The following is a 27967-nucleotide window of genomic DNA, read 5'->3' on the forward strand; positions in this document are numbered from 1 at the left end:
AGGGGCAGGTGGCAGAATATATTGAGTAATGCATGGTGGCAGCTGGCAGTTCCATGGAGACACAGCAGCAGTGGAGAGATGGACAGAGACATGGCAGCAGTCAGTCCATTCCATAGAGACCTGGTACCCGTGGGTAGGTATGGTGATCCGTGACAACAGCATGTCCATGACAGAGAGGCAGGACATAACATGGCCCATGATATAGAGACACTGTAGCAGGTGTCAAACATACTAAGTCATTGCAGCAGGAGACCCATACAGGTCAACAGTGCTCCAGGTGGCTATAGAGACATGGCAGCAGAGAGCAGATTGACAGAGGCATAGCAGCAGTTATTTGATTACATGGAGACACGGCAGCAGTGGGCAGATGCGTGGATACACAGTGGCTGCTACCCATGAGGTGGTGGTAAGGCATCAGGTAGCCATTGAAGTGGACACGTGGTGGCATGTGGCAGACAAGGTGGAGAATCAGAAGTAGGTGCCCCATGTTCAGAGGCTCTGCAGAAGTTTGAAGATATAGGGAGGCAGGCAGCAGAAGGCTCATGTTAGTGAGACTGGGCCACAGGTTGCCTGTGATCTGCAACCACGAAGCAGGGACAGATGATACAGAGACGTAGCTAGAGGTGGGACATGACACAAGACACACACCAGCAGACAGCTCGGGATACAGAGACCCAGAAGCAGTGGCACAAGACAGGAAGACAAGGCAACAGGATGCCTATGATCTAGAGATCTCACAGCAGGTAGTCTGAGATATGGAGCCCCAGAAGCAGTGGGACATTATAGGGAGACATCGCAGGAGGTGGCCTCAGACCAGGAGAGAGATGACAGGTGGCTCATGATGTGCAGGTCTGGCCACAAGTAGCAGAGAATACAATCAGGAATGCATGTTTTCTCATGACAGCAAAACAGGGCGGCAGGTTGCCAATTACAAGGAGGCATGGCAGCAGGTGGCAGAATACATTGAAGAAGTGGCTGATGATATGGACACAGCAGCAGCTGGGCAGTCATCTGGACACACAGCATCAGTGGGCAGATTGACAGAGATGTGGCAGTAGTTAGTTGAATCCATGGAGACATGGCAGCAGTGGGCTTCAGGTGCTCATATGGAGACACGGGAGCAGGTGGCAGGCGAAATGGAGAGATGGCAGCAGGTGGTCCACAATTGGAAGATGCTGTTGGCAGATGAAGGGAAATCTGCAGCAGGAGTCACATGACAGTAAGATGAGGTGTAAGGTCACCTTTAATATGCAACCATGGAAGATGGTGGCCAATGGCACGGAGACATGGCAGAGGTGGGCCAGGAAACGCACACACAGCAGCAGGTGGCACAATGTCTTCAACATGGCAGCAGTTGGCTCCTGACATGGAGACACGGCAGCAGTGGATGGATAGTCAGTGCCTGTGCAGCAGAGACCCAAGAGAGGCAGGTAAAATGACATCTGTCCCATAATAGTAGAAAAGGCAGCAGGTGGCAGACACAGAATCATGATGGGGAGAAAACATGTCCCCTGGCTCTTTTGTAGATATGGCAGCAGGTGGCAGATGTTACGGTGAAATGACAGGAGGTGCCCCATATTATGGTGCATGGTATTGGGTGACTGATTGGAGGCAGCAGGAGACACACGATCCAGATGCAGTGAGTCCAGTGGCCTGTAACACGGAGGCATGGAAGCAGTTGGCACGTGATCTAGAGTAATGGGAGCACATAGCCCATGACACAGAAACATGGCAGCAGTAGTCAGATATTGTGACAGGGCGCAAGAGGCTCCTGATAGGGAGACAAAGCATAACATGACCCATAATCTAAAGATATGGCAGGAGGTAGCACAGGGTACTGAGACACGGAAGCAGTTGGCAGAGAATAGACAGGCATGTGGACCATGATATGGAGACATCACGGTGGGTGATCTATTCCATGGAGACATGACAGCAGGTGCAGAATATTTGAGAAGTAACCATGAGGCAGCTGATGATATGGAGACAGAGCAGCGGTTGGGCAATTGCTTGGAGACACAGCAACAACGGGCAGAGACGTAGCTGTGGTTAGTTCATTCCACAGAGACATGGCAGCAGTGGGCAGATATGTGGATACATGGCAGCAGCAGTCCCAGAAAATGGGGAAGCAGGGTGTTCTGTGACCTAGGATTCCAGCATCCATGCAGGTGTCACTCCCGGGGAGGACGCTGTATTGTTTGTGGTCTCCTGGGGGGCCAGGGTCTGTGGGTGTTGTTTCCCTGGAGCCACGCTGTGTATGTATGTTGCTTACTAGGTGGTCAGGGTCTCTGTGTGCTTTATGGGGGATGCCAGAACTTGTCTCGGCTGTTTCCTCAGATGCCAGGGGTTGTTGTCTGTTGTTTCCTGAGAGGCTACTGGCTGTGTGTTCTTTCCCAGGAAGCCAGTGTCTGCCTGTGTTTTGTTTCCTGGAAGGTTCGTTCTACATCTGTTTTGATTTCTGGGCAGCCTGAATCTGTGTATGTTGCCATATCCTGTTGAGGTGGATTCGTTTCTGAGAGGAGGAGCGTGCTGGGGGGAAAGAGGCGCGGAGTCACCACACAGACCCCGGAAACCAGGTGAAAGCAGGCCTGAGGCAAGCAGCCCGCAGACTCATTTATTTCAGGTGCTACAGCTGCTTATATAGCCAAGGCAGCCAATCCGGTCAAGGGGCGGTCTATGCCCTAACCAATCACAGCCTGTTGCCAGGCAGTTTCCGAAACCATCCAATCACAGCCTGTTGTCAGTCAGGCTCTGTTGTCATGTGGTTTCCGAAGCCATCCAGTCATGGCCTGTTGCCAGGCAGTTTCTGTTGCCAGTAGCCATCTTGGCATGGCCTTCTCATTCCACCACATTTCCCCCTTTTTGTTTATTTTTGAGCAACGGGAGGCATGATTCTTGGTCACACCATTGTTGACCCCGTTTCCATGTGGTCTCCATACGCAGCTGTGCCTGTCTTAGGTTGTCCCCCAGGGGATCTTACTCGTCATTGACTAACCATTGCTCAAAACAGGAGACCACAGGAGTGCTTGCTCAGATGGGGGTAGGAATGAAGAATAGTGGTAATCAGGAATGGAGTGACCACACGCAGGCTGTGGGCCATTTGAGTGGCTGACCAGAGCTAGTGGGGTATAAAGTAGTAATGGATGTGGCTATGGGCAGTTTCTCAGGGTAGGATGATGGGGCAGGTGCGTCCGCTAACAAGGCAGACTCTCAGTCTTGTTCAGCTGGTTCTGGTTGGCTGTCATTTGCAGGCTTGATGTTTCTGGCTGGTACCCAAATGGGCTGTTCTGCATTTTCTGGAAAGACACAAGCATATCCTCGACCCTTGGTTAGCAGAGTGGTGGTCCCTTCCATTCTCCTGTCAGGGGGTCTTTCCACTTAACCATAGGGGCTGGGGTCTGGGATGGAAAGGATCCCCAGTGTTTATAAGCTGGGCTGATCCCTTGGGAATCAAAACTAAGAAAATTGATAGTGAAAAGGACCTCAGTCAAAGCAAGCTGTGGGTCTGGGGGCTTATGATTGTTTTTCTATCTTTGAAATAAACGAAAAGGGGGAAATGTGGTGGAATGAGAAGGTCATGCCAAGATGGCCACTGGCAACAGAAACTGCCTGGCAACAGGCCATGACTGGATGGCTTCGGAAACCACATGACAGTAGAGCCTGACTGACAACAGGCCGTGATTGGATGGTTTCGGAAACTGCCTGGCAACAGGCTGTGATTGGTTAGGGCATAGACCGCCCCTTGACCGGATTGGCTGCCTTGGCTATATAAGCAGCTGTAGCACCTGAAATAAATGAGTCTGCGGGCTGCTTGCCTCAGGCCTGCTTTCACCTGGTTTCCGGGGTCTGTGTGGTGACTCCGCGGCTCTTTCCCCCCACCACACTCCTCCTCTCGGAAACGAATCCATGGCAACAATATCCCAGGACACTATTGATTGTGTTGTTCCCTGGAAAACCAGGTTCATCTTGTGTTTTGTTTCCTGGATACTCAGACTATCCACGTGTCATTTCCTGGGAAGGCTGAGTTGTGTGTGTTATTTAGGAGAGGCCTGGGTCTGTGTTGTTTCCTCAGATGCTATGGTCTGCACCTGTGATTTTCATGAGTGGTCAGGATCTGCATGTTTATATTGGTTCCTGCCCAGAATTCGTGTGTTGTTTTCTTGAAAGACAGGGACTGTATGTGTGTTGTTTTCTGGGAGATCAGAGTCTACATGTGTTTTGAACCCTGAGAGACTTGAATCTGTTTATGTTGTTTCCAGGAATTCCAGGATCTGTGGTTGTGTTTTTTCTTAGAGGCCAGAGTCTATGAATGTGTTGTTTCTGGGAGGCCAGGGTCTGTGTCTATTATGTTTCCTGGGAGGTCCAAATCTATGTATTGTGTTTCCTGGGAGATGAAGCTGTGCATCTTGTTTCCTGGAAAGCCAGGATCTATGCAGGTGTTACTTCCTGTCAGGTCAGGGTCTGTATGTGTGTTGTTTACTGGGATGACAGTGGTGTCTTGTGTGTGTTGTTCCTTTGAGGCCAGTGTGTGCATGTTTCTTGCTTTCTGGGGAGCCATGATCTCTGTGTGTGCTGTTTCTTGGGAGGCCAGGTCTGCATTTATAGTTTCCTGGGCAGTCAAGACCTCAGTGTTTTCTCTGGATTCCAGGTCGCGTGTGTGTTTGTGTGTGTTGTTTCCTTGGAAGGCAGGGTGTGCGTGTGTTTTGTTTGTTGGGAGATCAGGGTCTGAGTGTGTGTCTTCTGGGATGCTAGGGTCTATGCATGTTTTTTTCCTGGGAGGTCAAGGCTTAAATGTGTTTTGATTTCTAGGAGGCCTGGATCCGTGTTTGCTGCTTCCTGAGAAGCAATGGTCTGTGGCTGATGTTTCCCTGGAGGCCAAGGTCATCCTGAGAAGCCTGGGTTTGTGTTATCTTGTTCTGGGGAGGTCAGGATCTTCAATGCTGTTTCATGGGATGTCAGTGTCTGCTCATGTGTTGTTTTCTGAGAGGTCAGTGTCTATGTGTTACTTTTTATTCCTTGGAGGTCTGGATCTGTGTAGGTTGCTTCCTTGGATGCAAGGGTCTGTGTGTTGTTTCCAGGAGGGTCAGGGTCTTCATGTGTCTTATCTCCTGTGTGTGTTGTTTCCCGAGTTACTGCACAGGTATTATTTCCTAGGAGGTGGTGGTGTCATGTGTGTAGTTTACTGGGAGGTCACAATCTGTATGTTGTTTTTTTCTGGGAGGTCGTGGCCCACGGGTATCGCTTCATGGGAGAGCAGGGTGTACCGGTTTTTAGTTTCCTTGGTGACTCAGGTCTGCATGTGTGCTGTTACCTGGGAGGTAAAGGTGTCACGTGTTTTGCTCCCTTTCAGGCCTGATTTCTGTGCTGTTTCCTGTGGTGCCGGCTACTGTGCTGATGTTGTTAACTTTGAGGCAAGAGTATGTCTGTTTCTTGTTTCCTGGGAGGTCAGGGTCATTGTGTGTGTTGTTTCCTGTGATGCCCTTGTCCGCATGTGTGTTGTTTCCAGGGGGAACAGGGTCTGTGTGTGTGTGTGGTTTCCTGGGAGTCAGGGCCTACGTTTGCTTTGATCCTGGGAAGTGTGAGTCTGTTTATATTGTCTCTGTAATCCCAGGGTCTGTGGTTGTGTTTTTCCCTCGACAGCCAGGGTCTGCCTGCATTTTGTTTCCTGGTAGGTCAGGGGCCTGCCTGTGCTGATTCATAGGATCCCCATGTCCGTGCCTGTGTTGTTCACTGGAGCCCAGCATTTGCTTGTGTTCTGTTCCTGCAAAGCATGGCCCTTCCAAAAAAACAACACATGCACAATCATGGTTTCCCAGCTAAAAATACACACAGATATGGATCTCCCAGGAAACAGCACCTGCACAGTCCCTGGACCCCCAGGAAACACACGTACAGACCCTGGCATCTTTGAAAAAAAAAAAAAAAACACATACAGACCTGGAACTCCCAGGCACACGTGTAGACCCAGGCATCAAGGAAACAAGACACAATGACACTGACCTACCCAGAACAAAACACACACACAGCCTGTCCTCCCAGGAAACAACACATATACACCCTGAATTCCCAGGAGCAAACCACATGCAGATGCTTGTATCTACTAAACAACATGTGTGCAGACCCTGTGGGTCTGTGTCTATTTCCTGGCATGCCGGGGTTTGTACCTGCGTTGTTTTTGGGAGGTCAGGCTCTGCACGTGTTTGTTTCCTGAAAGACAAGAATCCATGTGTGTGTTATTTCCTGGGATACCAGGGTCTGTGCTGGTGTTGCTTTGAGGGGCCAGGATCTGCATGTGTGTTGCTTCCTGGGAGACCAGTGTAGAATGGTTCTTATTTACTGGGAGGCCATGATCTGTGTGTGTCTTCTTGGTTTCTTTGTCGGGGGAGAAGGGCTATGTTTGTGTTTGGTTTCCTGGCAGGTCAGGGTCTCTGTTTTTTCAGGAGGAAGAAAGGCCAGCATATGTGTTTTTGTTTCCTGGGATGCCAGGTTTTGTGGGTGTGGGTGTGTGTGTGTGTGTGTGTGTGTGTGTTGTCTCTTTGAAGGCAGGGTCTGCCTGTGTTGTATTTCCTGAGAGTTCAGGGCTTGCATGTGTTTTTGCTAAGATGCCAGAGTGTGCACATGTGATGCTATCCAGAAAGCCAGTATCTGTGGGTATTTTGTCTCCTGGGAGTTCCAGGTCTGTGTGTGCTGTTTGCTGGGATGCAGGGGTCTATGAGTGTGTTGTGCCCTTGGAGGCCAGAGTCTGGCTGTGTTTTTTTCCCTGGGAGGGCTGGATCTGTGTGTGTTATTTCCTGGGATCCCAAGGTCAGCACACATGTTGTTTAGTAGATACAAGCATCTGCATGTGGTTTGCTCCTGGGAATTCAGGGTGTATATGTGTTGTTTCCTGGGAGGACAGGCTGTGTGTGTGTTTTGTTCTGGGTAGGTCAGTGTCATTGTGTCTTGTTTCCTTGATGCCTGGGTCTACACGTGTGCCTGGGAGTTCCAGGTCTGTATGTGTTTTTTTTTTTTTTTTCAAAGATGCCAGGGTCTGTACGTGTGTTTCCTGGGGGTCCAGGGACTGTGCAGGTGCTGTTTCCTGGGAGATCCATATCTGTGTGTATTTTTAGCTGGGAAACCATGATTGTGCATGTGTTGTTTTTTTGGAAGGTCGGGATCTGCGTGTATCCTTTCTTGGAGATTAGAATCTGTATGCATTGTTTCCTGGGGTTCCAGTATACTGGTGGGTGTTGATTCCTGGGAGAGCAGAATCTGTGTGTGCTGTTTCCTGGGATGCCAATGTCTGTGTTGTTTCTCAGGAGGACAAGGTCTGCCTGTATGTTGCTTTCTTGGAAGTCAGGGACTCCAAATGTTTTTTGAGGGGAGGCCATATGTATGTTGTTTCCTGGGGTCCCAGTGTGTGTCTGTGTATGTGTTGTGTGTATGTGTGTGTGCTTTTTCATGGAAGGCCACCATCTCTGTGTGTGTGTGTGTGTGTGTGTGTATTTACATCCTTCCTGGGAAGCACTGGTATGAGTGTGTTTTGTTTCCTGGGAGATCAGGGTCTCTGTGTGTTTTGACTCCTGCGTGGCCTGAATGTGTGTCTGTTGTTTCCTGGGTTCTTTGTGCTATTCCCCTGGAGGCCAGCACCATCCTGTGTTTTGTTTCCTGGGATGCCATACCTGCATGTGTGTTGTGTCCATGTGTGTTTTATTCCAGTTAAGTCAATATCTTTTTGTGTTGCTGTCTTGGAGACCATGGTCTACCTGTTGTTTTATTTTTTTTCCTGAGAGGTCAGTCTGTGTGTGTTGTTTCCTGGGATGTCTGGGTCTGTGCGTTGTGCCCTGGGTGTCAGGGTCTCCGTGTGTTTTATTTCCTGGCAGCCCAGAATCTGTGTGTGTTGGTACCTGAGATGCTGGGGTCCGCCTGGGTCTTGTTTCCTCAGTGGCCAGGGTTTGTGTGTGTGTGGTTTAATGGGGTGCCAGGCTCAGCACATGTCTGTTCCCTGGAAGGTGTCTGCATGTGTGGTTTTCTGTGGGATCAGGTTGTGTACATGTTTAGTTGCCTGTGTGGCCACAGTGTGCACATGTGCTGTTTCCTGGGAGGCCAGGTTCTGTGCTTGTGGCTAGAACATGGGTGTTTGTCTCATGGGATGCCAGTGTCTGTATGTATGTTGTTTCCTGAGAAGTCTGGATCTGCATGTATATTTTCCTGTAGGTGTCAGGTTCTTTGTGTGTTGCTTCATGGGATTTCAGGGTCTATGTGTATTTTGATTCTTGGGGGGGTCTGGATCTCTGGAGGATGTTTCCTGATGCCTGGTCTGTGTGTGTGTTGTCTTCTTGGATGCCGAGGCCTGCCTCTGTTTTATCTCCTGGGAGTTGATTTCTGTGTGCATTTTTTTCCTGGAGTTTGAGAGTCAGCACATATGTTGTTTCCTGAGAAGTCAGGTTCTGGTTTGTTTTATATTCTGGGAGCCCAGAATCTGAGTGTGGTTTCCTGAGAGATTGGGTCTGTGTGACTTTTGTTTCCTAGGAGACCAGGGTCTTCCTGTGTTTTTCTCTACAGGTGTGTTGTTCCTGGGGGAACAGGGTCTGACTATGTTTTGTTTCCTGGGAGACCAGATTCTCGTGTGTGTTGTTTCCTGGGCAGCCAGGTGTGTGTGTATTTTGTTTCTAGGGAAGTCAGGGTCTGGGACCTATGCTTCCTGGGATGCCAGGGTCTGTGTGTGTGTGTTGTTTCCCAGGAGGTCAGTGTCTGCCTGTTTTTCTTGGGTAGTCATTTCCTGGAACACCAGTGTCTGGACCATTGTTGTTACTGGGAGGCAAGTACCCACATGTGTTTGTGTCTCCTATGATGCCAGGGTCTGCATGCATTTTTTTTGGTGGGTCTGGATCTGTGTGCATCTTTTTTCCTTGGAGCCCACAATCCACATGGGTTATTTCCTGGATTCCGGCTAACATGTGGGTGTTGCCTCCTGGGAGGCCAGGGTCTACATGTGCTTTGTTTCTTGGGAGCCCAGGGCCGTTTGTGTCATGTCCTAGGATGCCAGGGCCTGTGTGTGTGCAGTAACTTGGGAGGTAGGGTCTGCCTGTGTTTTTCCCCTTGGAAGTCATGGTCTGGGGTTTGTGGTCTTCTGGGAGACTGGGATAAGCATATGTTTACTTTCCCTGCTGGTAGGGTCTGTGTGTGTGTTGTTTCCTAGGAGGCCACGGTTTGTGTGTTTATTTCCTGGGAGGTCAGAGTCCTTGTGTATGCTGTTTCCTGTGATGACAATGTCTGTTACAGATGTTTTTTTCCAGGTAGAACCAGGTCTACATGTGTTTTGTTTCCTGAGAGGTCAGAATCTGTGTGCTGTTTCCTAGGAAGTCAGGTTCTATGTGCCTTTGGTTGAGTTCAAGGTCTGCACATTTGCTTTCCGCACGCCAGGGTTGGTGCATGTGTGGTTTCCTGGGCAGTCAGGATCTACATGTGTTTTGTTCCTGGGATGCAGAAATTTGTTGTTTTCTGTGACTCCAGGGTCTGTGATTGTTTCTTTGGAGGCCAGGGTCTGCCTGTGCTTTGTTTCCTGGTGGGTCAGGGCCTGTGTGTGTTGTTTCCTGGGATTACAGGACCTGTGTTTTGTTCCTTTGAAGTGTGTGTCTATGTGTGTTGTTTCCTGACATGCCAGGATCTGCAGGTGTGTTATGTTTTGGGAGGTCAGGGTTCTGTGTGAGTTTTGTCTCCTTTGAGGCCAGTGAAGCCTGTTTCTTTCTAATGGGAGGCCATGATCTGTGTGTGTCTTGTTTCCTGGGTGTCCAGGGTATGTTTGTGTTTGGTTTCCTGAGAGGTTCTGGCCAGAATATGTGTCTACAGTTTCCTGGGGTGCCAGGGAATGTGTTTGGGTGTTGTCTCCTTTGACTACACAGGGTCTGCCTGTGTTTTGTTTCCTGGGAGTTCAGGGTTTGGCTTGTGTTCTTTGTTGAGATGCCTCATTGACCAGGGAGCCAGTGTCTGCATAGGCTTTGTCTCCTGGGAGTTCCAGGTCTGTGTGTGTTTCTGGGAAGCAAGGATCTGTGAGTGTGTTGTATCTTTGGAGACCGGGGTCTGTTTGTGTTTTCTGGGATGCCAGTGTCTGCATCTGTTCTTTTCTGTGAGGTCAGAGTCTCCGTTTGGGTGTGTGTGTGTGTTCTGCATCTATGTGTGTTGTTTCCTGGAAGTCCAGTGTGTGGGTGTGTTCTTTCCTGGGAAGCCTGTGTATGAGTGTGCTTAGTTTCCTGGAAGGTCAAGGTCTACATGTGTGTTGTTTCCTGGGATGCTGGCATCTACACACGTGTGCTTCCTGGGAAGCCTGTTTGTGTGTGTTTTGTTCCGGGTAGACTAGAGTATTCATGTGTGGTTTCCTTGGAGGCCAGGGTATGTCTGTATTTTGTTTCCTGGGATCCCAGGGTCTGTACATCTGTTGTTTGCTGGGCCAGTGTCTGCATTTGTTTTGTTTCCTGAGAGGCCTTGTTCTGTGAGTGTTGTTTCCCGGCATGCCGGGGTGTGCGCATGTGTTGATTTTGGGGAGGCCAGGGTTTGTGTGTGTTTTATTTCCTGGAATGCCAGTGTTGTGCAGCTGTTTCCCCCAGAGGCCAGGGTCTGCATGTGTGTTGTTTCCCAGGAGGCCAGAGTGTGTGTGTTTTCTTGGAGGCCCGGGCCTGCGTGAGTGTCCTTTCCTGGAAAGCCAGGGTCTGCCTTTGGTTTTTCCTGGGACATCGAGAGCGAGGTGTGGTTTGATTCTGGGAGGTCCGAATCTGTGTTTCTTGATTCCTAGAGTGCAGTGGCCTGTGATTGTCTTGTTCCCCTGGAGGCCAGGGTTTTTCTGCGTTTTCTTCCCAGGATGCCAGGTCTGCGTGTGTTTCCTGGGAAGCCTGTGTTTGCATGTGTTTTGTTCCAGGGAGATCAGTGTGTTTGTACTCTGTTTCCTGGGATGCCAGGGTCTGAGAAGGTGTTGTTTCCTGAGAGGCCAGTGTGCAAATGCTTATGTTTTTATTTATGGGAGGTTGGGACCTGTGTAGGCTGTTTCCTTGGAGGCCAGGGCCTGCATGGGTTCTCTCTTGGGATGCTGGGTATGGGCAGCTATTGCTTGCCAGGCAGCAATGTCTGCATGTGTGTTGTTTCCTGGTGTGCCAGGGTCTGGTGTGTGTGGTTTCTTGGGAGGTCAGGGTGTCCATGTGTTCTATTTCCTGGGAGGCCAGAATCCGTGTGTGTTGATTCCTAGGAAGGTAGGGTCTTCATGTGTTGTTTCCTGGGAGGCCAGGGGTGTGTGTGTGTTGTTTCCTGGGAGGCCAGGGGTGTGTGTGTGTGCTCTTACCTGGGCGGTAAGCGGATGCCTGTGTTTCATTTCTTTCAGGCCAGATTCTGTTTGTGCTGTTTCCTGTGACACCCGGTTCTATGCTTGGGTCTGCATGTTTCTTATTTCCTGGGAGTTCGGGGTTTTTGTGTTGTTTCCTGAAGTGTCAGTGTCTGTGCATGCATTGGTTCCCGGGGATGTGTTTTGTTTCCAGAGAACCCAGGCTTGTCTAGGTCCTAGACAGTTAGCATCTACAGGTGTTTTGAACCTGAGAGGCCTAAATCTGTTTAAATTGTTTCCTGCGACACCAGGAACTGTAACTCTGTTTTTTTTTTCCTTGAGGCCAGAGTCTGCCTGTGTTTTATTCCTGCGAGGTGAGGGTCTCTGTATATTGTTTTCTGGGATCGGCTCAGGTTTTGCTTCCTAGGAGCCTGATTGGTATGTGCACTGTTTCCTTGGATGCCAAGGTCTCCATGTTTATTTGCCTGAGAGCTCTCAGTCTGCATGTGTGGATTCCTGGGAGATCAGGTTGTGCACGTGTTCAGTTTCCTGGGTAGCCACAGTCTACCCATGTGCTGTTTCCTGCAAGGCCAGGTTCTGTGCTTGTGTTACTTGAGATCAGAATGTGAGTCTTTCCTGTTTTCTAGGATGCCACAGTCTGACTCGTGTTGTTTCCTGGGAAGACCGGGTCTGCGTTTGTTTTTATCTGCAGAGGTCAGGGTCCGGGTGAGTTGTTTCCTGGTGTATCAGGGTGTGTGTGTGATTAGTTTCCTGGATGGCCATATTCTCTGCACCTGTTTTTTTTGGGAGGTCAGAGCTGCCTGTGTATGGTTACATGGGATTACATGGGATGTCGGTGTGAGCTTGTTTTTTGTTTCCTGAAGGCCAGGTTCTGTTTGTATTCTTTCTGTGCTTGTGTTTTTTACTTCGAAGCCAGCGTATGCATGTTTCTTCTTTCTTGGGAGGTCAAGGTCTTTGTTTTGTTTCCTGTGATGCCAGATTCTGCACATGTGTTGTTCCTGGAGGTGAACAGTATCTAAGAGTATTTTGTTTCCTGGGAGGCCAGATTCTTGTGTGTGTTGTATTCATGTGTGTTGTTTCCAGTGAGGTCAGGATCTGCCTGTGGTTTTTTCCTGGGCAGTACAGTCTATATGCATTACATCCTTGGATGCAAGTGCCTGTATATATTTCGTTTCCTGGGTGGTAAATGTCGACGTGTGTTTTGATTCCTGCTTCCTGGGATGCCAGTGTCTGTGACTGTATTTTTTCTGGAGGCCAGTGTCTGTGCATGTCTGTTTCCTGGGATGTCAGGAACTATGGGAGTTTTGATTCCAGGGAGCCTTGTGCCTGCTACAGATGCTGTCTCCTGTGGGGCCAGGGTCTGCCCATATGTTGTTTCCATGGAACCATCATCCACATGTGTTTGCTTTTATTCATATGTCAGTCTGTGGTTTTTTTCTGGGGTATGGAGTCTGAGCAGGTGCTATTTCCTGGGAGGCCAGAATCTCTGTGTGTGCTTTCCTTTGAAGCCAAGGTCCGCATGGGTTCTGTTTCTGGAAAAGTCAGGGTCTGCATGTTTTGCTCCCTAGGAAGCCAGAGTCCGTGTGAGTCATTTGGGCAGTCAGGGTCTATGTGTGTTTTGACTTCTGGGAAACCTGAGTCTGTGTGTGTAGTTTCCTGGGTTACTAGAGTCTGCAATTGTGTTTCTTTTGAGCCAGCTTCTGCCTGTATTTTGTATCCTGGGAGGTCAGGGGCTATGTGTGTGGATGCTAGTGTGTGTGTGTGTGTGTGTGTGTGTGTAATGTTTCCTGGGAGGTCTGGGTCTGTGTGTATTGTTCCCAGGGATGACAGGGTCTGAGATTATGTTGTTTCCTTTGAGGCCAGGGTCTGCCTGTGTTTTGTATCCTGGGAGGTCAGGGACTATGTGTTTGGATGCTAGTGTGTGTGTGTGTGTGTGTGTGTGTGTGATGTTTCCTGGGAGGTCAGGGGCTGTGTGTGTGTGTGTGTGTGTGTGTAATGTTTTCTGGGAGGTCTAGGTCTGTGTGTATTATTCCCAGGAATGACAGGGTCTGAGCTTGTGGATTTCTCTTCTTAAGTTAGCATCCATGTGTGCATTGTATACCAACAGGAAATAAATAATATGTTGATTGTAAAATGAGAACCCAAGATTGCAAGTATGTTGTTTCTGAGAAGACATTGTCTGGATGGGTTTTGTTTCTGGGAAGATCAGGGTCTCCAGATGTTGTTTCCTGGGATGCCAGGGTCTGCGTGGGTGTAGTTTCCTAGGAAGCCAAGGTCCATGTGGGTGTTCTTTCCAGGGATGCCAGGGTCTGTGTGGGTGTTGTTTCCTAGGATGCCAAAGTCCACATGGGTGTTATTTACAAGGATGCCAGGGTCTGCGTGGGTGTTGTTTCCTGGGATGCCAGGATCCGTGTGGGTGTTGTTACCTGGGATGCCAGGATCCGTATGGGTGTTGTTCGCTGGTATGCCAGGGTCTGCGTGGGTGTTGTTTCCTGGGATGCCAGGATCTGTGTGGGTGTTGTTACCTGGGATGCCAGGATCCGTGTGGGTGTTGTTCGCTGGTATGTCAGGGTCTGCGTGGGTGTTGTTTCCAGGGATGCCAGGGTCTGCATGGATGTTGTATCCTAGGATGCCAGGGTCTATGTGGGTGTTGTTTCCAGGAATGCCAGGGTCCATGTGGGTGTTGTTTCCTGGGATACTAGGGTCCCTGTGTATGTTCTTTCCTGGGATGACAGTGTCTGCATGGGTGTTGTTTCCTGGGATGCCAGGGTCTGTGTGGGTGTTGTTTCCAGGGATGCCAGGGTCTGCATGGGTGTTGCTTCCTGGGATGCCAGGATCCGTGTGATTGTTGTTTCCTGGGATGCCAAGGTCTGCATGTGTGTTGCTTCCAGAAATGCCAGTGTCTGCATGGGTGTTTTTTCCTGGGATGCCAGGGTTCGTGTGTGTGTTGTTTCCTGGGGTGTCAGGGTCTGCATGGGTGTTGTTTCCTGGGATGACAGGTTCTATGTTGGTGTTGTTTCCAGGGTCTGACAGGGTATGCATGTGTGTTGTTTCCTGGGATGCCAGGGTCTGCGTGGGTGTTTTTTCCTTGGATGCCAGGGTTCATGTGGGTGGTGTTTCCTGGGATGTCAGGGTCTGCGTGGGTGTTGTTTCCTGGGATACCAGGTTCCACGTTGGTGTTGTTTCCAGGTCTGCTAAGGTCTCATGGGTGTTGTTTCCTGGGATGCCAGGGTCTGTATGGGTTTTGTTTCCTGGGTTGTCTTGGTTCATGTATGTATTCTTTCCTGGGATGTCAAGCTCTGCATGGGTGTTGTTTCCTGGGTTGCCAGAGTCTGCGTGGGTTTGTTTCTTGGGATGACAGGGTCTGTGTGGGTGTTGTTTCCTAGGATTTCAGGGTCTGCTTGGTGTTGTTTCTAGGGATGCCTGGGTCTGCCTGGGTGTTGTTTCCTGGGATGCCAGGGTCGGTCCCCATGGGTGTTTCCAGCGATGCCAGGGTTGCATGGGTGTTTCCTGGGATGTCAGGGTCCTCATGGGTGTTGTTTCCTGGGATGCCAGAAGGAGGAGATACAAATGTTATTTTTCTCAAATACTGAAATGCTAGCTGCTTGCCCTCAATCATTATTCTGTTATGCTAACAAGTAGAAAGCATGGCCAAAGGTAAACTGGAAGGTAGTTAGGGTTCTTGTTCCATCACAGCATTGGTTTGCACATATCCCCTAAAGCTCACATGTTAGAAACTTAGTCCCCAGTGTAACGGTACTCACAGACAGGACCTTTAGGAGGTGATTCTGTTGCTCCCTCTTGCTCATTCACGCCTTTCACCACATTGTGACACAGCACAGGAGGCCCTCACCAGAGATGGTCCTTGATCTGGGACTTCCCAGCCTTCAACACTATAAGCCAGTGAATTTCTGTGTTTTATACATTTCCCATCTCTGGTATTTTGCTCTGGTAACACAAAATGGCCTAGGATGACTTTTAGTTATCCACACAAATCTAAGGCACATTTAGTCTTGCTATTTCCTACTTCAAAAACTGGAGGAATTTGCATTACTCATAAGATTTGTTAGATTATATGTGAAAGATTTTAAAAAGTAGTAAGCAGGGCCTCAAATTATAATCTGTTTTATATAGAAAAAGAGTGGTTTTCCTTCAAGAATGACTCTGATTTCAGAGACGTGTGCATGAGTAGCAAATGCTGTCTCCTTAAATATTCCTGAAACATTATCTGTCAAAGGAAGGACATAAAAAACACCAATAATTGTTCAGGTGTCCTTGCCATCTCTCCTACACTGACTATAACTATGATAAACAGCTAGCAGTACAGCTGACCAGTGGCAAATTGTAGCAGTGACCAAATCTGTATTCAATGCCAAGGTAAACACAGAAGCATCAAAAAGTTACAAGATTTTGTAAGCCCTGAAGTACAAATATACACACCTGAAGCCATTTGGATAAATGGTGATAAATATGATAAAAAATGGCCTGATTCCTGAGGCTAGCACTGTGGTATAGTGGGTTAAGCCATGACCTGCCACACAAGCAACCCATATGGGTACCAGTTCATGTCCTAGATGCTCCACTTCAGATTCAGCTCCCTGCTAATGCACCTGGCAAAATAGTAAAAGATGGCCCAAGTGCTTGGGAACCTGCCACCCACATGGGAAATGAGGAAGAAGATGCCTCCTGGCATTGGCCTGGCCCATCCCTGGCTGTTGTGACCCTTTGGGGAGTAAACTAGTGGATGGAAGATCGATTGATCTATCTATCCATCTGTGTAACTCTGCCTTTCAACAAGTATATAACTTAAACAAAAAAGCCTGAATCTTAAAACCAAATAAGCGTTTTCCCCCAAGTTCTCTTTGAGCCTTTAGCACAGTGTCCTTTTAGAGCAGGGCTGGGGAACATCCCACCTACAGGCCACGGAAGGCCCTCGATTTTATTTAGTCTGGGTCTGCCTAGATGGTAGGCAGGACTTAGATTCAATAAATCTACAGCAGGCTGATTTTTTCAGTTGATCATTTGGGGTGTGGCCTGTGAATGGTGTTATAAATATCCAAATGGCCATTGGCAGAAAGAAGTTTCCCCATCCCTGTTCTAGAAAGTCTACAGACTCAAAGGGGACTGGGGGAACAATCCACCCATTTCTGGCTTAAACTATGTCACTTGTTTATTTGGGGTTGTGGGGTCTTCATAAAGTTCATGGAAATGGCATATTATGCAAAAATGATTTAAGGATATCAGAACATTCTTACATCAAAATAATCTAATTTCCACAAACATTTTTAAGGAGCTAACACATTGTTCTTTTTAAAATTTGGACATATTTTGAAAGGTAGAAGATACAGATAAAATAAATCTTTCATGTGCTGGTTAATTCTCCAAATGCCTCCAACAGCCAGGCACAGATTAGGCTGAAGCCTGAAACCAGAAATTCTATCTCATGAGTGGCAAGGACCCAAGTACTTGCATCAGTCACAGCCATCACCTGTTGCATCCCAGTGTGCGCATTAGCAGGAAACAGGAATTGGAAGCACAGCAGAACTCAAACCCAGGCACTCTGATAGGGATTGTGGGCATCTCAACCAGATTCTCAAATGTTGCCCCCAATACCCACCACACATACACACTTTTTTAAATGCCCTGATATTTCCATACCTTCAGAGATACAGGTTAGTCATTTGTAAATGAGAAAATAAATTGTCCTGGCTATTGCATGATGCTTCAAAAGGACCAAACCTGAAAATGACGAGAATCTGTACAGTAAGATAGACGTTTCTACCAGATTTCACTCTGCTCCTTGGGTTTATAGCTAAGTCTGAAAAAAAAAATAGCAATGCTAAGAAGAAAGGAATTGAAAGAATTCTTTAACTTTTTTATTCCTATAAGGTGAACAAATTTCATGTATTCCATATATTGAGATTTAAGAGCATAATGATATTTCCCATGCTACTCTCCCACCCTCCCACACTCCCACGCTCCCAACCTCCCTCCTTCTTCCTTATTTTTTCTTTATATTTTTACAATGACATAATTTCAATTTATTTTATAATCACAATAACTCTCCACTAGATAAAATTCAACAAGTAGTAAGTAGAAAAACCACTGTTCCTCAACAGTATAAACAAGGGCTGTAAACAATAATCAAATCTCAAAATGTCAATTTTGCTCATATGCATTACAATTTTTTGTACCCTGTATATTAGTTACCACAAATCAGGGAAAACATGATATTTGTATTTTTGGGACTGGCTTATTTCACTATGCATAATGGTTTCCAGTTGTATCTATTTTATTGTGAAAGACGGGACTTCATTCTTTTTTACAGCTGAGTAGTATTCCATAGTGTATATATACCACATTTTCTTTTTCCAGTCATCGGTTAATGTACATCTGTGTTGATTCAGCATCTTAGCTATTGTGAATTGAGCTGCAGTAAATATGGGGGTACAGATAACTCTTTCATATGCTGTTTCATTTTGTTTGGGTAAATTCCCAAGAATGGGATGGCAGGATCATATGCTAGATCAATTTTTAGATTTCTGAGGAATCGCCATACTTTGACAATGGCTCTACTAGCTTACCACCAACAGTGTATGAGGGTATGTTTTTTCCCTACATCTTCACCAGAATCTGTTGTTTTTTGAGTGCTGAGTGAGAGCCATTCTAATGGATGAGATAAAACCTCATTGTGCTTTTGATTTGCACTTCCCTGCTGGCTAGTGATGCTGAGCATTTTTTTCATGTGTCTGTTGGCCATTTGAATTTCATCTTTTGAAAATTGCCTGTTCATGTCCTTTGCCCAATTCTTTATCTAAGGCCACAACCATTATAAAAAGAACAGAATCCCCTTAGAGGATTTTATCAAAAATGAGGCAAAAAAAAAAAAATCATAACTAGCTAACTGGTACTCTCTAGGCAACACACATCTGGCCACTAGAAACCTATGGATATGTAACCAAAAATTAGGAAGTGTCACTTTGAAAAATGAAAAAGTAATTAAGCAAATATAGCTGAATTTATTCATTCAAATAAAATATTGCCTTCCTCAAAATAACCATACTTATCTTCAAAATAGACACATTTATTCCAACTACTACCCTCTCTTCTACTCCTCCTTCAGTTCAAAATGCTTTTAAATTTGCTTCACATTTTGTCTGTAACTCAAAACAATGCTACTCAGAAATATCACCTTAATTTTTTGGCTCTTGCCAAGATTCAAATCCATCTTTAAAGACATGTTTTTGCTAGGCTGGCTAGTGTCCGTGGCATTATCCAAAAGAAAGTGCTACCAGGTCCTCAATCAGAGGCAATCACAAAAGAAAATTTTTAAACAGTTCTATCAAAGGCAGCTTCTATTCCATCCTTGTTTAACCTCCCACACTAAATGTCTGCAAGAGCCTCTCTGAGCACGTTCCAGCTTGGTTCTATTGTTAATCAGTCTTCTGATGTGGCCTTCTGCTTAGGTATGTATATCTCCATCTGTGTCTGTGTGTGTGAGAAACAGTGAGAGACACAGAGACAGAGGGAAACAAACACACAGAGAGAAAGAATCAGGTCATGCCTTCTTTGGTATGTTTAGACTGCTGCTGCATTATCTGGGGTGCTGATAAAAAATCTGAATACCTTTGACCAATGCTTCATTAGAGAAAAAGGACAAATGAGATACCCCCCAGAAACAGGGAGTATTTGGGGGAAAGAAAATACCTTGTGTGGTAATTTTTATTTCATTGCCCTGCTTCTGTTCTCATCATACTACTGATTGATTACATCATGTTTTCTTGTTTATTATTTTCTTTTTCTCCCCACCAAATAAGTTCCATGTGAAATAGGACCTTGCGGGTCCTGCTCAACTCCATAGCCCAGTGCCTGGAATATAATCTGTATTTGATCAATATCTTTGGAAGGGTAGGAGAGAGGGAAAAAGGAAGAAGAAAGTGGAGGAGGGAAGGGTGAGATGAAAGGAAGAATGCCCAGGTCTGGGCTGAGACTTCAATCTCCTCTCTGAAGGAAGTAAGCCAGTGGGTCTGACCAAATCAAAAGCAGTGAAGCAACAGTGGTAACACAGATCCTCTTTCCTGCCCAATGTCCTGAACTGTTTTCATTCACAATGTTTCTGACGCTGATACATGTTTTCCCACATCAATGAATTCTCCAACTCTCTAGACACCCACTGGATGTCCTACAGCTCATTTGAAATCTGACACAAACTTTACCCAGAGTTGGCACAGATCCCATAGGGTAAACTTTGTTCCAAAAGACTTCCCCAGTTGAGAAGCATAGAGTGCCACTTACACTCTTACGGAGGGACTACAAATCAGTGGTTCCCAAAGTCCCCTTTCCTTGTTCCATACTTTACTGGAATGGCTCTGAGAATTCAGGAAAGTGCTTTACTCACTAGCATTCAGTTCGGGAACAGCCAAGTGGAAGCCCATCACTGGACAGGACGAGGGGACCAGCAAAGAGCTTCCATGTAGTCTCCAGGAGCTCCACCCTCCCAGCATCTCACATGTTCACCTCCCAGGAGCTCTCTCAACCTTGCCACCCAGGGCTTTTGCTGAAGGTTTCAGTGTGTGAAAATGATTGGTTAGCTCACTGGCCACCAGTAATTGAACTCAACCTCCAGTTCCTCTCCACTTCTCAAGATCACACTTTGGTCTTTCTGGCAAACAGCCCACATTCTGAAGCTATCTAGCAGCTCCCAGCCTCCAGTCATCTCAACAGCAAACAAAGGACATTCTCGGCACTCAATGAGATTCTAAGAATTTTAGGAACTGTTGCCAGGACCAAGAGATAAACATCAAATACCTATTTCTCATTGTATAACACCCCTCCTCCACACATACCCAATAATCCCTGTGAGATACCTTCACCGAGCCTCCATTCTTTGATAAGTGTTCTTAATTGTAAAGTACTATACAAATGTAGCTTTAATCCAAAGATTCCAGCTATTTATGCCCCTCCTGCATAGAAATTATGGAGCTACCTAAGAAACCCAAAGTTCTGAGTGTTTTCTTTTTGGCAAGTATTACTAAGGTATCAGATACATGTGCAGTCAGTCAGTCTCTCTCTCCTTCCTTTGTTCCTTCTTTCCTTCCTTCCCCAAATCAAGGATCACGGCCCATACTCCTCTGGTCAAGGTCAGAATTTATTCACAAGGACAATTTTACTTGGCCCTCTTATTCTCTAGTCTGAAATGCAGACTTAAGACATTGTGTCCAGCTAAGCTTCTATTTATACTTGTTTTAGAAGCTGTGGGCCATGAAAGACAGCTGCTTTGTTAAATGTAAACATTTAAAACAAATATAATACCATTGGGGCATTTTATCATGTTCAAAAGTATTGGAAGACATAAGAAATAGAACTGGCTTGGGCATTCTCAACCTCTAAACTGTCCTTAGCATAATGGATAACTAGCTTCTAGTTATTTGACCTTGAATACCTTTCAAAACCTTAGAAGTAACCCAGTTTAATCATTTAATCATTTTTTTTTTTTTTTTGGACAGGCAGAGTTAGACAGTGAGAGAGAGAGACAGAGAGAAAGGACTTCCTTCCATTGGTTCACTCCCCAAATGGCTGCTACAGCCGGCGCGCTGCGCCAATCTGAAGCCAGGAGCCAGGTGCTTCTCCTGGTCTCCCATGCGGTTGCAGGGCCCAAGCACTTGGGCTATCCTCCACTGCCCTCCCGGGCCACAGCAGACAGCTGGACTGGAAGAGGAGCCACCAGGACAGAATCCGACGCCCTGACCAGGACTAGAACCTAGGGTGCTGGCACCACAGGCAGAGGATTATCCAAGTGAGCCATGGCGCCCGCCAGTTTAATCATTTCTAAAATGGGATCATTACTACCCTGTCTATTGTATGGTGTTGGAGAATGAACCAGCAAATTGAAGTTTCTCTCTCTCTCTCTCTCTCTCTCTCTCCCTCCCTCCTTCCCTTCAAATCAAAAGAATTAACATTAACAAACTTCAGAAGACTGAGCAGAAGATGGAGATGAAAAGAAAGTAGCTATAAGCTTATTGAGACATCACATTTCACAGCTAAGCAAATTAAACAAAAATGGTTCTTAAGCTTCCTGCCGCTGTAGGTTGTGGGTTAACCAATCTTAAAAGGCTTAAAGGCTTTACAATTTGAGAACTTTACAATTTCAGGCTTTACAATTTCAGAGCCGGTATGTGTATTACACACACTACAAAGAATATCTGACAAACTGGAACTTTGTCAATGGATGTTTCGCAAAAAATTAGGCAACAAAGAATAAAGTCTGGTTTAAGCTTGAGAGATAATGACTAGAATATAAGAAGAGATTTAAATGTTCACAAAAACAAATTCTAAATCTTCCCACCCTATCTAAACCTCTCAAGAAAATAATTTCACCAATTTCTCACAGACTCAGTTTTCCTGAGTCACTTAAGCATATTTATTTATTTTCATTTTATTTGAAAGTCTAAGAGACAGAGATCTTCCATCTGCTAGTTTATTCCTTCAATGCTGACAACAACTAGGGCTGGGCCAGGCCAAAACCAGAAGCCAGGAATACAATCCAGGTCTCCTACATGAGTGGCGGGGAACCAATTATTTGTATCATCACTGCCTCCTAGTGTGTGTATTAGCAGGAAGCTGGAAGCAGAAACACCAAGTCAGGACTCAAATCCAGGCGCTGGTATGGGATGTGAGTGTCACAAGTGTCATCCAGACGGCTGCACCAAAGGGCTGTCCCCTTTCACTCACTTTTGAACCCTATACCTCACCAATCATTCTGTCTCAAAACAAACTATTACCACGATTCCCTGAGACCTTCCACAACTGTAGGCTAGTCTTAATTCCCTAAATTTTTACTGATCAATACTGTTAATGGATGATAAATTTTAGCTATGAAGAACATACAAAAACAGTACTCCAGGCAATCAACAAGTGTAAACTTGCTTCGTGTTAAGGTAATAAGTTATTCTAAGATCAGAGTTGTTTCAGAAACTGTGTATCATGTTCTAATGTGGTTCACATAAAACAGTCTTTATTTGTGTCATTGAAGTCAAACAGCCGATGACCTTCTCTCTCAAATTCAAAAGAAATAATCAAGACTGTACCATCTCCTGTCATTTTAGTCAAGGTTGGGTTCCAAGGAGATTCACCAAAGGATACTTGCCCATGAATATCTACTACTGTCTGTGCTTAAAACATGGCAAAGAAGAAGTCAGTACATAGTGCCCCAAGTCACAGTGTTCTAAAAATTTTTGACCAGACTTTTAAAAATATATAGAAAATTAACTGGCTATCTTTAATAATTAGACAACCTGACAGTGATAAACACTGTCTATTCTCCCTATCTTCTCTCTCTCTACCTATCTTCTCACTTCTCATTCTCTCCTTAAACACACTTGTCTTTTTGTTCATTTTGATTTCCTACGTGGCCACTGCGATATGAGTTTTCTCCCTCACTGTAAGAACCTGAATCACAAGGAGGGTGGTATCTTTGTTTGGATTTCTTTATTTATAGCACACTTTAAAGCACTTTCCTGCTTCCAAGTTTTTGTCTTAGTGTCAATATTAATATGACAAACTTAATAAATAATAGACTGGAAAACAGGTGTTCTTTAAATATGTACTGGTGATATAAATAGAGAAAGTACAGAGGGTGAGAGCATTAGAAGAATTATTACTGGAAAAGGCATATGTAATTTCTCCTTTAAGGTAGGCCTTATCACCAGCAGACTCAGAAATCCAAAACCTATTAAAAATGAACCTGTTGTTCAAGAGAACCTGAATCTCAATAAACTTCCAATCTCAAGGGACGACACTCTGGGGAACTCTCAAAACCAGGCAGTTAAAATCAATGAAAGTTCATTTAACTGAGTATTACCTTCCAAGGGTGGGGAACACCTGGACAATAGACATTATTCACACCGCACCTCTGGCCTCTTGTAGGAGGGCAGAGGGCAAATCTTTTACCCCAAAGGGAAATGTGGCCTGCACCGTCAAGGGAACTTGTTCAGCTCTACTGGAACTTCCACAATTAATTTCTGAACTGAGCCTTGATTTCTTCCTTTGTAGAGCAGAGGAAATAATCTCTACCTTGTGATTTTGTTTTATATGTTAAATGAGATCATGTATATGAAGTAGTAATTCATTCCTAATGAAATTTTAATACTCACTTTGTATTTGGTGATCATAGTGTTACCTCAGAGCCACAGTGAATAATTATAGCTGGTATTGCTCTCTCTCTTCTCATAATACACAGCATCTCAACACAGCATTTATCAGAGGGATAAAAGCTGCTTGCTTCTCACACAATTTTAATTTTTATTCTTATTTATTTACTTGACTGGCAGAGAGAAAGAAAGAGAAATACAGTGTGTGAGAAAGAGAATGATAGAGAGATCCCCCATGCACTGGTTCACTCCCCAAATGCTGGCAATATTTGGAGCTGGACTAGGACCAGAGTCAGGAGATGGACACTCCATCCAGATTTCCCAGGTTAATGGCAGAAACTAAATGACTAAAGCCATCACCACTGCCTTCCAGTGTCGCATTGGCAGGAAACTGAAGTCAGCAGCCAGAGTTGGAAGCAAATCCCAGTATTCCAATTGTGGGATGCAGGCATCCTAACCAGAAGTTAAACACCTGCTTCTTCTCATACAATTTCATACGAATAGGAGGTTGGGAGACTTGATCTTAAAATTGTAAAAGAAACTAGCCATACATTTTAAAGGGATATGCAGAAAACCCAGTGGCTCAGCGGTTGGGAGGGGTTATACAGGTTATAGCTATAACTATTGAAGTTGTAACTAATTGCCAGAAACCTAATGGCTTAAAAAGAGAAATGTGTTCTCTTACCTCTCTGGAGTTGAAAGTCTGACACAGGTCCCCCTGGGCAGCTGTGTTACTTTCTGGAGGCTGTGGATGAGCAGCTGTTTCCATGCATTTCCCACCTCCCAAAGTCCATGTTCCTTAGCTCTCGGCTCCCTTCATCTGTCTTCAAAACTGGAAAAGTCAGACGGAATCCTAAGGTCACCAACATTCTGGTCCTCTCTTCTGTGTCACAAAGGAGCCCTTCTGACTATCTTTGCTTTGTTACAGCCCCTTGTGAGTACAGTGGCCCTGCCTCAATAATCCTAAGATCTCTCCATACTGTAATGTTAGGTGATCAGCCCCCTTAATTCCCATTTGACAAGCAACAACATATTCACCCAGCGATTACAATGGGAAAAGATGTCAAACTAGACTTCCAATTACATAGCTATCAGTGATCATCTTATCTCCTGGTACCATCAAGTCACCTCTTATCCTAATTCTAATGGTTAGGAAGAGACCATCTCCTAGAGCCATGATTTTGCCTACTCCACTATGAACAAAAATTGAGAAGTTACTTAGTATTCAACAGTTTATAAAGAAGTAAGATCTAAAACAAGACAGAATAAGGTAACAACAACTGGCCAAGTCATGCACTCACCAGGCAACCTGGCCTCCTCTGTGTCTGATCCATGGCAGACATTGCTAATCAAACAGATCGGTTGGCCTTAGAATCATCCACAGAGCATGTTAGGTAATCACCAATGAATATACTCAATCAAACTCGGCATTCAGACTAAAAATCCGTTTTCTCCCTGAATCTGAACAATCATAGTGGTAAACGACTTTCTCAGAGCCATTTTTGGAATAAGATAATGATCTGATGTTCTTAAATTAGCAGACAAAAGGAATCCCAGCTGGTCTAAAACAAGTGATCTTAAAAAGAACAAAACTAAGTGAAATAATTAATTTAGTCCCTGACAGAAACACTGTGTCTCCATAAAACCTCATATAGAAATCATATTATGGGTAAGAAAACCATTTATTAGTGGCTCCTACACAACATAAAAATCTTGTTTTGAGATATACTGTTATGCATCTTTTTTTCTGTAGGTTGTTTTGCCTAGAAAAAGATTTGTGGGGGCTGGCACCGTGGCTCACTTGGTTAATCCTCCACCTGCGGCACCAGCATCCCATATGGGCACTGGATTCTAGTCCCTGTTGCTCCTCTTTCAGTCCAGCTCTCTGCTGTGGCCCGGGAAGACAGCGGAGGATGGCCCAAGTGCTTGGGCCCTGTACCCACATGGGAGACCAGGAGAAGCACCTGGCTCCTGGCTGCAGACCGGCATAGCTCCGGCAGTAGCGGCCATTTGGGGGGGTGAACCAACAGAAGGAAGATCGTTCTCTCTGTCTCTCTCTCTCTCACTGTCTGTCAAATTAAAAAAAAAAAAATCTTAATTAAAAAAAGAAAGATTTGTATGTGTATACATATATACATATTGTAAAGATTTTATTGTCCTGAAATAAGCTACTAGGGCCTTTTACAAGATTTTATACAAATTATCGTAGTAGAAAAATGAAGAGAAACACCACACTAAACCTAGCCATGAGAAATAAATGTTGGTGCTTCTTCTGTCACAAGTCTTCCCATTCCTTCATTCACCCTCTTTATATTGAGCCTCTGTCCTAGACTCTGAGGGGACAGCATGAATAAAACTCTCGCCCCCAATTAGTTCAGTTATACATTCAAAAAATACATTTTAAACACCAAAGTGATATTATATTTTCATATGGTCTGTAATTTGCTTTTGCTTTGTCCTAATGTTTTGCAGTATCTCCCTAATTCTGTCAGGCTTTTGCAGTTTGCCCAGTCACCTGGATGGACCCAAGAAGACGAGCACTGGTCGGCACGTAACTGGCAGTCTAATCTGACTTCTCTTTCCATACTTTGTTGTTAGGTGTTCCGAAGGAAACTCGCTCCCAGAAAAGAAAGAATTATTTAGACAACAGGCTCTCTAGGAAATTAAAGAGTTTCATTCTATCCCATTTCAGTTATCCACTGTTGCATACTGTGTTCTCCCTAAAACTCAGTGACTTAAAATAGTCATTATTAACTCTTACAGTTCTGGGGGTTTGCTTGGAGAAAATGCCTCTTGCAGCTTTTTTCTCGTGTAGTTTGATGGCCTCCGGTCTTGGAGTCATCTTCCTCATTCACATGCTGCATTGATTCTGGCTATGGGCTGGCATGTCAGCAAAGCCATTGTCTAACACACCTAGCACAGCTTCTGTGGGGGCTGGGCTTCCTGCCAACACAGCAGTTGGGTTTTGAGATCAAGTGTGCCTGAACACTAGGCACAAGCTCTAGCCCCTTTTATGACTTCACCTTGGATGTCACAAAGGGCTGTCAGAGCAGGAGCTCACCATTCCATTGTGAAGTGAAGAGCATGCCAACTGGGGTGCAGGAAATGCAATCTGCCTCATAGCTCAACCCACTCACATCTTTGATCTGTGTAGTCAGGGATAGCAGACCTCTCAGGCTACTGTAGGTTCAACAGAAAAGTTCTATCAGGATCGAATGTCTCTAAAATAACACATCCCAACGAGTCAGTTTACTGAAAAAGAACTGATAATGGAATAACCAACTATTTTCCTAATTCATCCATACTTACCCCCTGGATTAACATTTAAAAATATTAGTAGATGATCGAACAGTCTGATTTGGTGTGTTCTTCTTTAACTGGAAAAACTAACCTCGAGGAAGTAACACACAGAAAAACAATCTTTCCTACGCATGAAGCATGGAAAGAACCATTTGTTTTGGCATCAAAGGCTATTAACATTATAATGTAAGTTAACCAGTTCTTCAGTGTAATTTTAAAAAGGCTGTGAAACAGGTTACAGACATCTGTGGGATCTCTAGGTACATTGCTAGGAAGGGTTAAACACTTTAAAATCTCTCAGGTGGATATACAGTTCAGCACATGCTTACTTGGACTTACCCCTAATGGTAGAGCTAGAAACGTGCCATGGGATTACAATTCCCATTAGGTTGGCATGTACCAATGCCATCTTACTAGTTAAAGTAATCAGTTTAAGTTCATAATTGAACATAAAGATAGGATTAAGTGTCAAAGGGAATCACATAAACAAGACCATTGTCTGCTAATACTAACTGATTAAAAAGGAGGGTAGGCCACTCACTAGGCTAATCCTCCGCCTGCAGCACCGGCACCCCGGGTTCTAGTCCTGGTCTGGGCGCCGGATTCTGTCCCGGTTGCTCCTCTTCCAGTCCAGCTGTCTGCTGTGGCCCGGGAGTGCAGTGGAGAATGGCCCAAGTGCTTGGGCCCTGCACCCACATGGGAGACCAGGAGAAGCACCTGGCTCCTGGCTTTGGATCAGCGCGACGCGCCGGCTGCAGCAGCCATTGGAGGGTGAACCAATGGCAAAAGAAGACCTTTCTCTCTGTCTCTCTCTCTCTCTCACTGTCCACTCAGCCTGTCAAAAAAAAATTTTTTAAAAGGAGGGAATGATCCAACTTGGGAAGTGGGATACACAGCAGACTCATAGCATGGCAGATGCCCTAAACAGCACTCTGGCCTCAGAGTCAGACATTAAGGCATTCAGATCCTGCTAAAAAGCCCATGAGAGTTTCTCATGCATGGAAAGCCAAGACACTCTGGCAAAAAAAAAAAAAAAATGACCTAAATGAAAGATCTCTGTGAGATCCCAGTAGATAGAACGGGCCATCATAGAAGGAGGTACCTTTCTCTGAAGGAAGGAGAGAACTTCCACTTTGACTATGGCCTTGTTTAAATAAGCTCAGTGTTTGTGAACTCAAGAGGCTTCCATAGCCTTGGCGCTCATGACAAA

At 45.6% G+C, this 27967-nt stretch overlaps 1 long non-coding RNA gene across 5 annotated transcripts; it reads right to left on the bottom strand.

The window, feature by feature from the left end:
• Nucleotides 1–27967, bottom strand: LOC103348311 (uncharacterized). 5 transcript variants are annotated; one of them, XR_011380135.1, is made up of 7 exons: nt 27860–27967; nt 26519–26637; nt 26219–26400; nt 24143–24289; nt 23461–23630; nt 16967–17126; nt 1–14851 (listed from the first exon to the last, which is right to left on the bottom strand). It is a non-coding gene; the product is annotated as an uncharacterized lncRNA (long non-coding RNA). The 5 variants fall into 5 exon arrangements; XR_011380136.1 differs by lacking the exon at nt 27860–27967 and adding an exon at nt 27097–27258 and having other exon boundaries at nt 26481–26637; XR_011380134.1 differs by lacking the exon at nt 27860–27967 and adding an exon at nt 27097–27255.

The sequence above is a fragment of the Oryctolagus cuniculus genome, chromosome 11 (assembly GCF_964237555.1).
Source record: "Oryctolagus cuniculus chromosome 11, mOryCun1.1, whole genome shotgun sequence".
In the NCBI taxonomy this organism is placed as follows: Eukaryota; Metazoa; Chordata; class Mammalia; order Lagomorpha; family Leporidae; genus Oryctolagus; species Oryctolagus cuniculus.